General features: G+C 40.8%; 1 pseudogene; it reads right to left on the reverse strand.

The window, feature by feature from the left end:
• Window positions 1-5,977: 5,977 nt before the first annotated feature.
• LOC135052215 (5S ribosomal RNA) lies at window positions 5,978-6,096 on the reverse strand (annotated as a pseudogene).
• Window positions 6,097-10,964: the final 4,868 nt, after the last annotated feature.

Raw genomic sequence — 10,964 nt, forward strand, 5'->3', positions numbered from 1 at the left:
ACGTTCACCAAAGAGGCTCGTTGAGATCAGGTTGTAATCAAAGGACAGACCTGATGATGTAACTCAGCAGGGCTGGTACGAACACTGGGCAGCAAGGCGACGGCTGATTTAGATGAATGTGCGGCTCTTAGCGGTGCAGAGAATCAGCGATTAGTACACGGAAGCTGGTGCGGGCACTGGGCAGCAAGGCGACGGCTGTATATGATAGATGGGCGGCATTCAACAGCAAAGGGGGACCAACGAGGCACACGGAAGACGCGTTTCACCCGTAACTCGGGCTTGATCACTTCCTGTTGCAGACTGTGTCACGGCTGGCTCTATATGAGCCGATTCTCTAACCAATTGTACCACATGACAGGCACTGCAGCTGTGGCGGATAAGTAGGATCATTTTCAGCTGTGATCCGTAAATAGTTTGCAGGCTCCTTGGTTGTGTGATATTATTCATTCAGTCGGACTCAGCAGACAAAAAGACGATGCCCCATCGAAGAAATATAAGAATAAAAGTAAAAACAAAACAGTTAGTTCAATAATACATACATTGATGGTTAAAAAAGGGGGGGGGAAGGGGGAAAAGGGGAAAAGAATAAAATATGGACCATGAGACTATTAAGTATAGCAGCCAATAAACCGAGCAGACCTATTGAGTATAGAAGGGGGAGGGGGGGGGGAGAAAAGAGAAACAACCCTTGGTTGCTGTCAATATTGAGAATTGGGAGGGTGAAGAAAAAGATAAAGAAAAGAGGCTCTGGGACTAGAGTACACTGAAACAGTAATGTTTATGAATGAGAGGTTTATTCAGTAAATAATCTAAAGTGTAGATGACTACGTGGTATCCCACAATGGGTAATTTAAATGAACTAAATATGTTAGTTGCTGTAATGGTTAATTAAATATGTGTAGCGTAACATAAATGATCTGGATTGGTTAATTACTGGGAGAATATAAATATGGAGAATAGGACGTGATTATTGCATATACATACACATGTATATACACGCACATACCTGTATACAGACACACACCTCCATATACAAATATGACTCCTGCGTATGTGGATGAATGACCAGCATGAGTAACTCAACCCAAGGGCAAATCTAGACAAAAGTTATGATCCCCATAGACTCTGAAGCCCCTCCCAAATGAAATAATAATTATGAGAATTAATAATTAATAAAAATTAATAAAAAATAATAAATAAGAAATAAGAAATAATACAGATAAAAGATAAAAATTAAATAATGAAAAGGTGATGTCAATAATAGAAGAAATGAACCCAGTCATTGATTATACATGTGAGGACAATGTGACGGTGATGATTGTGGCCTGTAGAGCATGTGTCCTAAATTATGAGAGGGGGGGGGGAAGAAAGAGGAGGGGGGAATAGGGGAAAGAAAGGGAGGAAAAAAGGAGGAAAGGAAAGAGGATAGAAAGAGCCGTGATTACAGGTAAGTGCAATGTATAATCCTATAGTGAGTTCCTATAATGACACTGTGGAATTAGATGACTGTGGTGAGGGAGGGAGGGGGGGGGGTTTGGGTTTGGGAGAGGAAAAAGCGGTGGAAATAGAGTGGTTGGTAGTGAAAAGTGGTGAATATAAGGTCCCATTGGGGATAAGGGCTGGATCGATAATTGAACCATAATGTGTAGAATCATTGGTGAAAGAAAAGGAGGAGATGATGGAAGGCATGATATGTGTATATCAAAAATAAATAGTTGGTGCACCAGAGTGAATATAACAGATGGGGAGAGAGGGAGGGGGGGGGGGAAAGAAGGGGGAGAAATGGTGAAAAATGTGGGAACAAAGTAGGACTGACTGTTAGATGTGCATGGTTTGCTGGAAGATACTGTAATAGATGTGTTGGATTATTTTACAAGAAGACACTGTAGTTGATATATTCATTGAGACCCATTGGTTTTAAACCTCCCAGTTTAAATGTCCACTCGCTCTCTTTCTTAATGAGCTCCTTGCTTAGATCACCTCCACGTATACCAAGGTGCAATTTCTCAAGCCCAAATGCACGTAACTCATGTGGGGAATCCTGGTGGTGAGCATGGAAGTGTCTTGCAACAGATGTTAATTTCTTCCCTTTCGCTAAATCCGATGTAGCATTCCGAATTGTACCCATGTGCTCAAGGATTCTGGTTTTAAATTTCCTTGTTGTCATGCCAACATATCGTAGATTACAGCTGCAGATCAGACAGTAAACTAGACCTTGCGTGTCGCAATTGAAAAAGTGTCGTAGGGGGATGTCTCGTCCCCATTTGTCTTTGACTCGGTCTGTTATCTGGATCTGAGGGCAAGCTCTACATTGGCCACAAGGAAAAGATCCTATTATGGATCCAGATTTTGTGGGTTTTCGAATATAGTGACTCCGAACTAGCATATCTTTGATATTTCTTGACCTTCTCCAGCTTATCTGAGGGGTGGTATCAAGAAGGGATGATAGATCTGCATCAAGATGTAAGACTGGGAGATGTTTCTGAATCGCCTTTTTAACTTGACGCCATTCAGGGCAAAAAGTGCCCACAAATCGGATATTGGAATCTTCACATTTGGCCCTGGTCTTCTCCTGAAAAATCAGTGTATCCCTATTAATCTTGAGAACCGATTTTTGGGCTCTCTTGAGGGAACGTTTGCTGTACCCACGGGCTTGTAACCGTGTTGCGAGTTCACTGCTTTTTTGTTTGTACACACTGTTTTCTGTGCAGTTACGTCTTAATCTAAGAAATTCACCTTTCGGAATATTTTCAATGGTTGGTGGAAAATGCGAGCTTGTTTGATATAAGATACTGTTGGTAGCAGTGTCCTTTCGATATAGTTCCGTGGCCAGTGTACCATTGTCTGCCTTGTAGATCTTCAGGTCCAGAAACGGTACTTGGTTCTTACTTATTGTATGAGTCAAGAAGATGTTGAGATCATTATTGTTCAGGCGATTAATAAAGTCTAGCAGGAGCTGTTCATTACCATCCCAGATTAGCAGAATATCGTCTATGTACCTTAGCCAAATTTGTACGTGCTGTGTGTACTCATGGTTATCCTCACAAAACACTGTAGTTTGTTCCCACCAGCCAAGGAACAAATTAGCGTAGGTGGGCGCACACGCTGCTCCCATGGCTGTCCCTCGGACTTGCTGAAAGAATTGGTCTACAAATGTGAAATTATTTTTATTAAGTACAAAGCTTAACATTTCGCACAAGAAATCATTGAATTCATTTTGCTCTTTCATGTCGAGGAAGAATTTCGTTGCTTGAATTCCTTGATGATGAGAAATACTGCTGTACAGAGCTTCCACATCCAGGGTCACTAGGATACAGTTATCATCCAGGCAGACATCATGCAATTTTCTTAAAAGATCCGATGTGTCCTGCAAGTAAGACGGTAATGTCAAAACATGTTCCCTAAGGTGTAGGTCTAGGAACTTACTGGGTATCTCTAGGAGTCCCCCTTTACCAGAGACAATGGGTCTCCCAGGGGGTTTTTTGATATTTTTATGCACCTTAGGTAGGAGGTAGAATGTGGGAACTTTAGGGTTGATAACTGTAAGGTAATTAGCTTCCTGCTGAGTGATGGTTCCGATGGCCAAAGCTTCCTCCACCATGTGCATATACTGTTTATGAAATTTAGCTGTCGGGTTCAATGGCAATTTTATATAACAGGAAGAATCCTGCAGCTGTCTCCGTGCTTCCTCTTCATACATTTCAGTGGGCCATAACACGATATTGCCCCCTTTGTCTGAGGGCTTGATAATAATATCGTGCCAGGCTTGAATTTCCTTGAGGGCCTGTCTTTCTCTGTATTTTAGATTTCTAGAGAGACATCTTTTCTTTGAATTGGTATGGATTTCATCAAATTCCCTCGATACAAGATCCAAAAATATCTTTATTTCTGGACTATTTGTGTCCGGGGGAAAGAAGGTGGACTTGACTTTACATGCTGGTCTGGTGTTGGAAGCAGATGATGAGTTGGATGGAGATTCCATATAAAGTTCTTCCAACGACCTGATTGCTGTTAATTCTTCCTCAGAAAGTGATATAGTTGATGATGCAGAGGTCGATGGTTCTTGCGAATGAGATGCGATGGACGGAGAACCTGTAAGGACAGCTAATGATGTGTCTATCTGATCAGTGCTGGAGGATTTGGCAAAGAATTTTTTCAATAATAGTTTACGACCAATGAGTCTCAGGTCCTTTTCCCACATAAACCTGTTGAATGGCAGAGAAGGTGAAAATGATAATCCTTTGCTCAGGATTGCTAATTGGTCTTCCGTTGGAATTCGGGTGCTCAGATTGATAATCTGTAGACTGTCCGTACTTAACGCTTCCTGGTGTTGCGTATGGGGTAATGAGAGGTTCTCGGGGTGTCCCAGTCTCGATTTCTGTTTGTGTTTCGTCCCCCCTCGTCTTGTCTTCCTCTTTGCTTGTTTCTGTTTTTTGGATGTTGTCCTCTCCCTAAAAAAGGATCCTCACTATTGTAGCGCTTGGAAGCTTGAGCTCCAATTTCCAACAGTTCTGTAGAGGAATCCTCACTGTATGAGGATTCTACTTCGGAAGAGCTGATATTCTCCCTTGGGAGTCTGCCTCTCCCTCTTGGGGTATTGAAATTCCACCGAAAGATATTTCCTTGAGAGAAATCGTTTTTATCCCTGAGGAATTTATTCCTTTTCCGTTCTATGATAGTTGTCTCATAGGTGTTCAGATCTTTCTTGTATTTATCAAAAGAATTCTGAAAGGCAGGATCCTTCTCCCAAATTTCCAGGGTTTTACCTAGCTCTTCAATACTTTTCTCAACCTGATCTAGGACTAAATTGTCGTGTTTGATGAGGATCAGGGTTAGTTCATGGGAGCATTTTAGTAAGACAGATTCCCACTCGGTCTTCAAATTTTCTGTGGCCAAAGGAAATGATGGAAAAACTCGAGGACGTAGGCCTCTTGGGTAAATTTTGGTCTTATGGTAATTTTCCAACGTGGTAATGTCCCAAGTCAGTCTTACCCTTCTTTGTAGGCTTTTCTGTAATTTGGAGAGGTCAGATCTCCTATCATTTGAAGCACCCAGGTTAGGAGAGGTGTCAGAGAAGATATCACCTAAGTCTTCCAAATTTCTACGTTTCGGTATAAGCTCTGTTTTTAATGAGAATGTGGTCATAGTCTTAGATGTGGCTGCGAATATAAGTTTGTGTAGCCAGTATTGATGGTCACCAAATATTGGAGAATTACTAACTCCTGATGCAACAAAAAGAAGAAAAGGAAAGAGATCCTTAATAAAGAGAAGAGAGATAGGTATAAATAGATCACCGTGCAGGGTATGGAAACTGAGATTGACTCAGTAAACAGACTATTTGTATTGGGAGAAATACCGCACTGGTGGATGGAATATAATGAAATAAATAAAAAACAGCCAAAATTCGTAGATATAAGGAAACGCTAAGTTTTCAAATATGGTTTGGCGGTGCACCCAGAGTCAATGAAACTGTAAGGAAACAATAAGGAGAAAAAAGAGACTCTTTTGTGGGCGCACTCTTTACTATTAAGACAATAATGTAGATATTATATAATTAGAATACGGAGAAAATCTAGATATAAAATATAACTTTTATTAGCATCATAGAATAAAAGGGTGTATAGTCGTCAAATAAGGTGACATTCCAATGTATACAAAAATTATTATTATGTTGATCCTCAGTAACACAAACTGATAATATGTAAATAATTGTACAAATAGTAACAGGTCAATGCTAAAATTAGCATAATTGGTCCCGATTGCATAAATCTGGTAGGAATGCCATGAAAGATAAATGAAATATAACGCCTAAGGAAGATTCTAGGGCTGCCTCAGCTGGTTGGTCCTATGACTGTGCCAAATCTAATTGTAGTGGTAATTTGCTCGCTGATTAAACAAAGAATAGAACAGGTGAAGAAAAGATAGCAGTGTGAATCTGCTGTCAGCGTTAGACTCAGAGCATGATGGACAAATGTAAGCTCTACAACACCGGGTATTCCTCAATGGTCACCCACTTGAGTACTGACCCAGCCCGACACTGATTAGCTTCCAAGATCGGACAGTTTCGGGCGTTTACAGTGTGGTATGATAGTAGAGGATTGCGGATGACAGCGAGGGCTCTGGAATCACTGATGAGAGTTCACTAAATATTTGGTAGAAAGATAAAGATGGATCTGCTGCCAATGTTAGACAGGGGTGACCCCTGAATCAGTGGTGAGAGTCCACGAAAAAGAAATAAAGGATGAAAAGCCGATAATGGTACCAATCAACTGTACATGCAAATTAGTATATACATACCAGTTTATTACAACTGGAGTTACTGTTATGTATACACATTAACAAATGATAGAGAGTGAAGAATTCTTCACCTGAGTGCAATAAACCCAGTAACAGAATTTTGAAAATGTAACAGTAAGGTTGCCAGTGCTCCCTGTTTGAGCTCAAAAGAGGAATAAATTATACTTTATAATTGTTGCTGATATTGGGTCACCCAGGACCCACTAACCTAAAGATCTGGAAATGCAAAGGAACATGGTATAAGGTTTTTAAATGTAACAGCAATGTTGCAAAATGCTCCCTGTTTGTGTTGAAAAGGGAAAAAGATACTTTGTAATTATTGCAGGAATCACAATCACAAAGGACCCGCAAATCTATGGATATAACTAACGTGTATCCAATAGTGAATGAATAACATTAAGTTGTATCAATTAAACTAGATGAAGAATGGATAATAAATAGATATAAAGTTAAATAAATAAATATATATATGAATAGATATATAGTTAAATAAATAAATACATAAATGAATTGCCTGCAAAGCCAGCAGTTGATTTGGCGAATAATGAGGTAAAACTACGTCGTCGGGGTTAAATCTGTAAGTGGTATGATATTACCCGCAAGGTAGTCGAAGGAAAAAATGGTCCCAGATGTAAATGATGGTCCTGGTTCTCATAGAGCGTGCTGAGGTATGAAGTTCACATTCCAGGACATGCGGCACGTTCACCAAAGAGGCTCGTTGAGATCAGGTTGTAATCAAAGGACAGACCTGATGATGTAACTCAGCAGGGCTGGTACGAACACTGGGCAGCAAGGCGACGGCTGATTTAGATGAATGTGCGGCTCTTAGCGGTGCAGAGAATCAGCGATTAGTACACGGAAGCTGGTGCGGGCACTGGGCAGCAAGGCGACGGCTGTATATGATAGATGGGCGGCATTCAACAGCAAAGGGGGACCAACGAGGCACACGGAAGACGCGTTTCACCCGTAACTCGGGCTTGATCACTTCCTGTTGCAGACTGTGTCACGGCTGGCTCTATATGAGCCGATTCTCTAACCAATTGTACCACATGACAGGCACTGCAGCTGTGGCGGATAAGTAGGATCATTTTCAGCTGTGATCCGTAAATAGTTTGCAGGCTCCTTGGTTGTGTGATATAATTCATTCAGTCGGACTCAGCAGACAAAAAGACGATGCCCCATCGAAGAAATATAAGAATAAAAGTAAAAACAAAACAGTTAGTTCAATAATACATACATTGATGGTTAAAAAAGGGGGGGGGAAGGGGGAAAAGGGGAAAAGAATAAAATATGGACCATGAGACTATTAAGTATAGCAGCCAATAAACCGAGCAGACCTATTGAGTATAGAAGGGGGAGGGGGGGGAAGAAAAGAGAAACAACCCTTGGTTGCTGTCAATATTGAGAATTGGGAGGGTGAAGAAAAAGATAAAGAAAAGAGGCTCTGGGACTAGAGTACACTGAAACAGTAATGTTTATGAATGAGAGGTTTATTCAGTAAATAATCTAAAGTGTAGATGACTACGTGGTATCCCACAATGGGTAATTTAAATGAACTAAATATGTTAGTTGCTGTAATGGTTAATTAAATATGTGTAGCGTAACATAAATGATCTGGATTGGTTAATTACTGGGAGAATATAAATATGGAGAATAGGACGTGATTATTGCATATACATACACATGTATATACACGCACATACCTGTATACAGACACACACCTCCATATACAAATATGACTCCTGCGTATGTGGATGAATGACCAGCATGAGTAACTCAACCCAAGGGCAAATCTAGACAAAAGTTATGATCCCCATAGACTCTGAAGCCCCTCCCAAATGAAATAATAATTATGAGAATTAATAATTAATAAAAATTAATAAAAAATAATAAATAAGAAATAATACAGATAAAAGATAAAAATTAAATAATGAAAAGGTGATGTCAATAATAGAATAAATGAACCCAGTCATTGATTATACATGTGAGGACAATGTGACGGTGATGATTGTGGCCTGTAGAGCATGTGTCCTAAATTATGAGAGGGGGGGGGGAAGAAAGAGGAGGGGGGAATAGGGGAAAGAAAGGGAGGAAAAAAGGAGGAAAGGAAAGAGGATAGATAGAGCCGTGATTACAGGTAAGTGCAATGTATAATCCTATAGTGAGTTCCTATAATGACACTGTGGAATTAGATGACTGTGGTGAGGGAGGGAGGGGGGGAGGGGTTTGGGTTTGGGAGAGGAAAAAGCGGTGGAAATAGAGTGGTTGGTAGTGAAAAGTGGTGAATATAAGGTCCCATTGGGGATAAGGGCTGGATCAATAATTGAACCATAATGTGTAGAATCATTGGTGAAAGAAAAGGAGGAGATGATGGAAGGCATGATATGTGTATATCAAAAATAAATAGTTGGTGCACCAGAGTGAATATAACAGATGGGGAGAGAGGGAGGGGGGGGGGAAGAAGGGGGAGAAATGGTGAAAAATGTGGGAACAAAGTAGGACTGACTGTTAGATGTGCATGGTTTGCTGGAAGATACTGTAATAGATGTGTTGGATTATTTTACAAGAAGACACTGTAGTTGATATATTCATTGAGACCCATTGGTTTTAAACCTCCCAGTTTAAATGTCCACTCGCTCTCTTTCTTAATGAGCTCCTTGCTTAGATCACCTCCACGTATACCAAGGTGCAATTTCTCAAGCCCAAATGCACGTAACTCATGTGGGGAATCCTGGTGGTGAGCATGGAAGTGTCTTGCAACAGATGTTAATTTCTTCCCTTTCGCTAAATCCGATGTAGCATTCCGAATTGTACCCATGTGCTCAAGGATTCTGGTTTTAAATTTCCTTGTTGTCATGCCAACATATCGTAGATTACAGCTGCAGATCAGACAGTAAACTAGACCTTGCGTGTCGCAATTGAAAAAGTGTCGTAGGGGGATGTCTCGTCCCCATTTGTCTTTGACTCGGTCTGTTATCTGGATCTGAGGGCAAGCTCTACATTGGCCACAAGGAAAAGATCCTATTATGGATCCAGATTTTGTGGGTTTTCGAATATAGTGACTCCGAACTAGCATATCTTTGATATTTCTTGACCTTCTCCAGCTTATCGGAGGGGTGGTATCAAGAAGGGATGATAGATCTGCATCAAGATGTAAGACTGGGAGATGTTTCTGAATCGCCTTTTTGACTTGACGCCATTCAGGGCAAAAAGTGCCCACAAATCGGATATTGGAATCTTCACATTTGGCCCTGGTCTTCTCCTGAAAAATCAGTGTATCCCTATTAATCTTGAGAACCGATTTTTGGGCTCTCTTGAGGGAACGTTTGCTGTACCCACGGGCTTGTAACCGTGTTGCGAGTTCACTGCTTTTTTGTTTGTACACACTGTTTTCTGTGCAGTTACGTCTTAATCTAAGAAATTCACCTTTCGGAATATTTTCAATGGTTGGTGGAAAATGCGAGCTTGTTTGATATAAGATACTGTTGGTAGCAGTGTCCTTTCGATATAGTTCCGTGGCCAGTGTACCATTGTCTGCCTTGTAGATCTTCAGGTCCAGAAATGGTACTTGGTTCTTACTTATTGTATGAGTCAAGAAGATGTTGAGATCATTATTGTTCAGGCGATTAATAAAGTCTAGCAGGAGCTGTTCATTACCATCCCAGATTAGCAGAATATCGTCTATGTACCTTAGCCAAATTTGTACGTGCTGTGTGTACTCATGGTTATCCTCACAAAACACTGTAGTTTGTTCCCACCAGCCAAGGAACAGATTAGCGTAGGTGGGCGCACACGCTGCTCCCATGGCTATCCCTCGGACTTGCTGAAAGAATTGGTCTACAAATGTGAAATTATTTTTATTAAGTACAAAGCTTAACATTTCGCACAAGAAATCATTGAATTCATTTTGCTCTTTCATGTCGAGGAAGAATTTCGTTGCTTGAATTCCTTGATGATGAGAAATACTGCTGTACAGAGCTTCCACATCCAGGGTCACTAGGATACAGTTATCATCCAGGCAGACATCATGCAATTTTCTTAAAAGATCCGATGTGTCCTGCAAGTAAGACGGTAATGTCAAAACATGTTCCCTAAGGTGTAGGTCTAGGAACTTACTGGGTATCTCTAGGAGTCCCCCTTTACCAGAGACAATGGGTCTCCCAGGGTTTTTTTTGATATTTTTATGCACCTTAGGTAGGAGGTAGAATGTGGGAACTTTAGGGTTGATAACTGTAAGGTAATTAGCTTCCTGCTGAGTGATGGTTCCGATGGCCAAAGCTTCCTCCACCATATGCATATACTGTTTATGAAATTTAGCTGTCGGGTTCAATGGCAATTTTATATAACAGGAAGAATCCTGCAGCTGTCTCCGTGCTTCCTCTTCATACATTTCAGTGGGCCATAACACGATATTGCCCCCTTTGTCTGAGGGCTTGATAATAATATCGTGCCAGGCTTGAATTTCCTTGAGGGCCTGTCTTTCTCTGTATTTTAGATTTCTAGAGAGACATCTTTTCTTTGAATTGGTATGGATTTCATCAAATTCCCTCGATACAAGATCCAAAAATATCTTTATTTCTGGACTATTTGTGTCCGGGGGAAAGAAGGTGGACTTGACTTTACATGCTGGTCTGGTGTTGGAAGCAGATGATGAGTTGGATGGAGAT

This window comes from Pseudophryne corroboree, chromosome 2 (genome assembly GCF_028390025.1).
Source record: "Pseudophryne corroboree isolate aPseCor3 chromosome 2, aPseCor3.hap2, whole genome shotgun sequence".
In the NCBI taxonomy this organism is placed as follows: Eukaryota; Metazoa; Chordata; class Amphibia; order Anura; family Myobatrachidae; genus Pseudophryne; species Pseudophryne corroboree.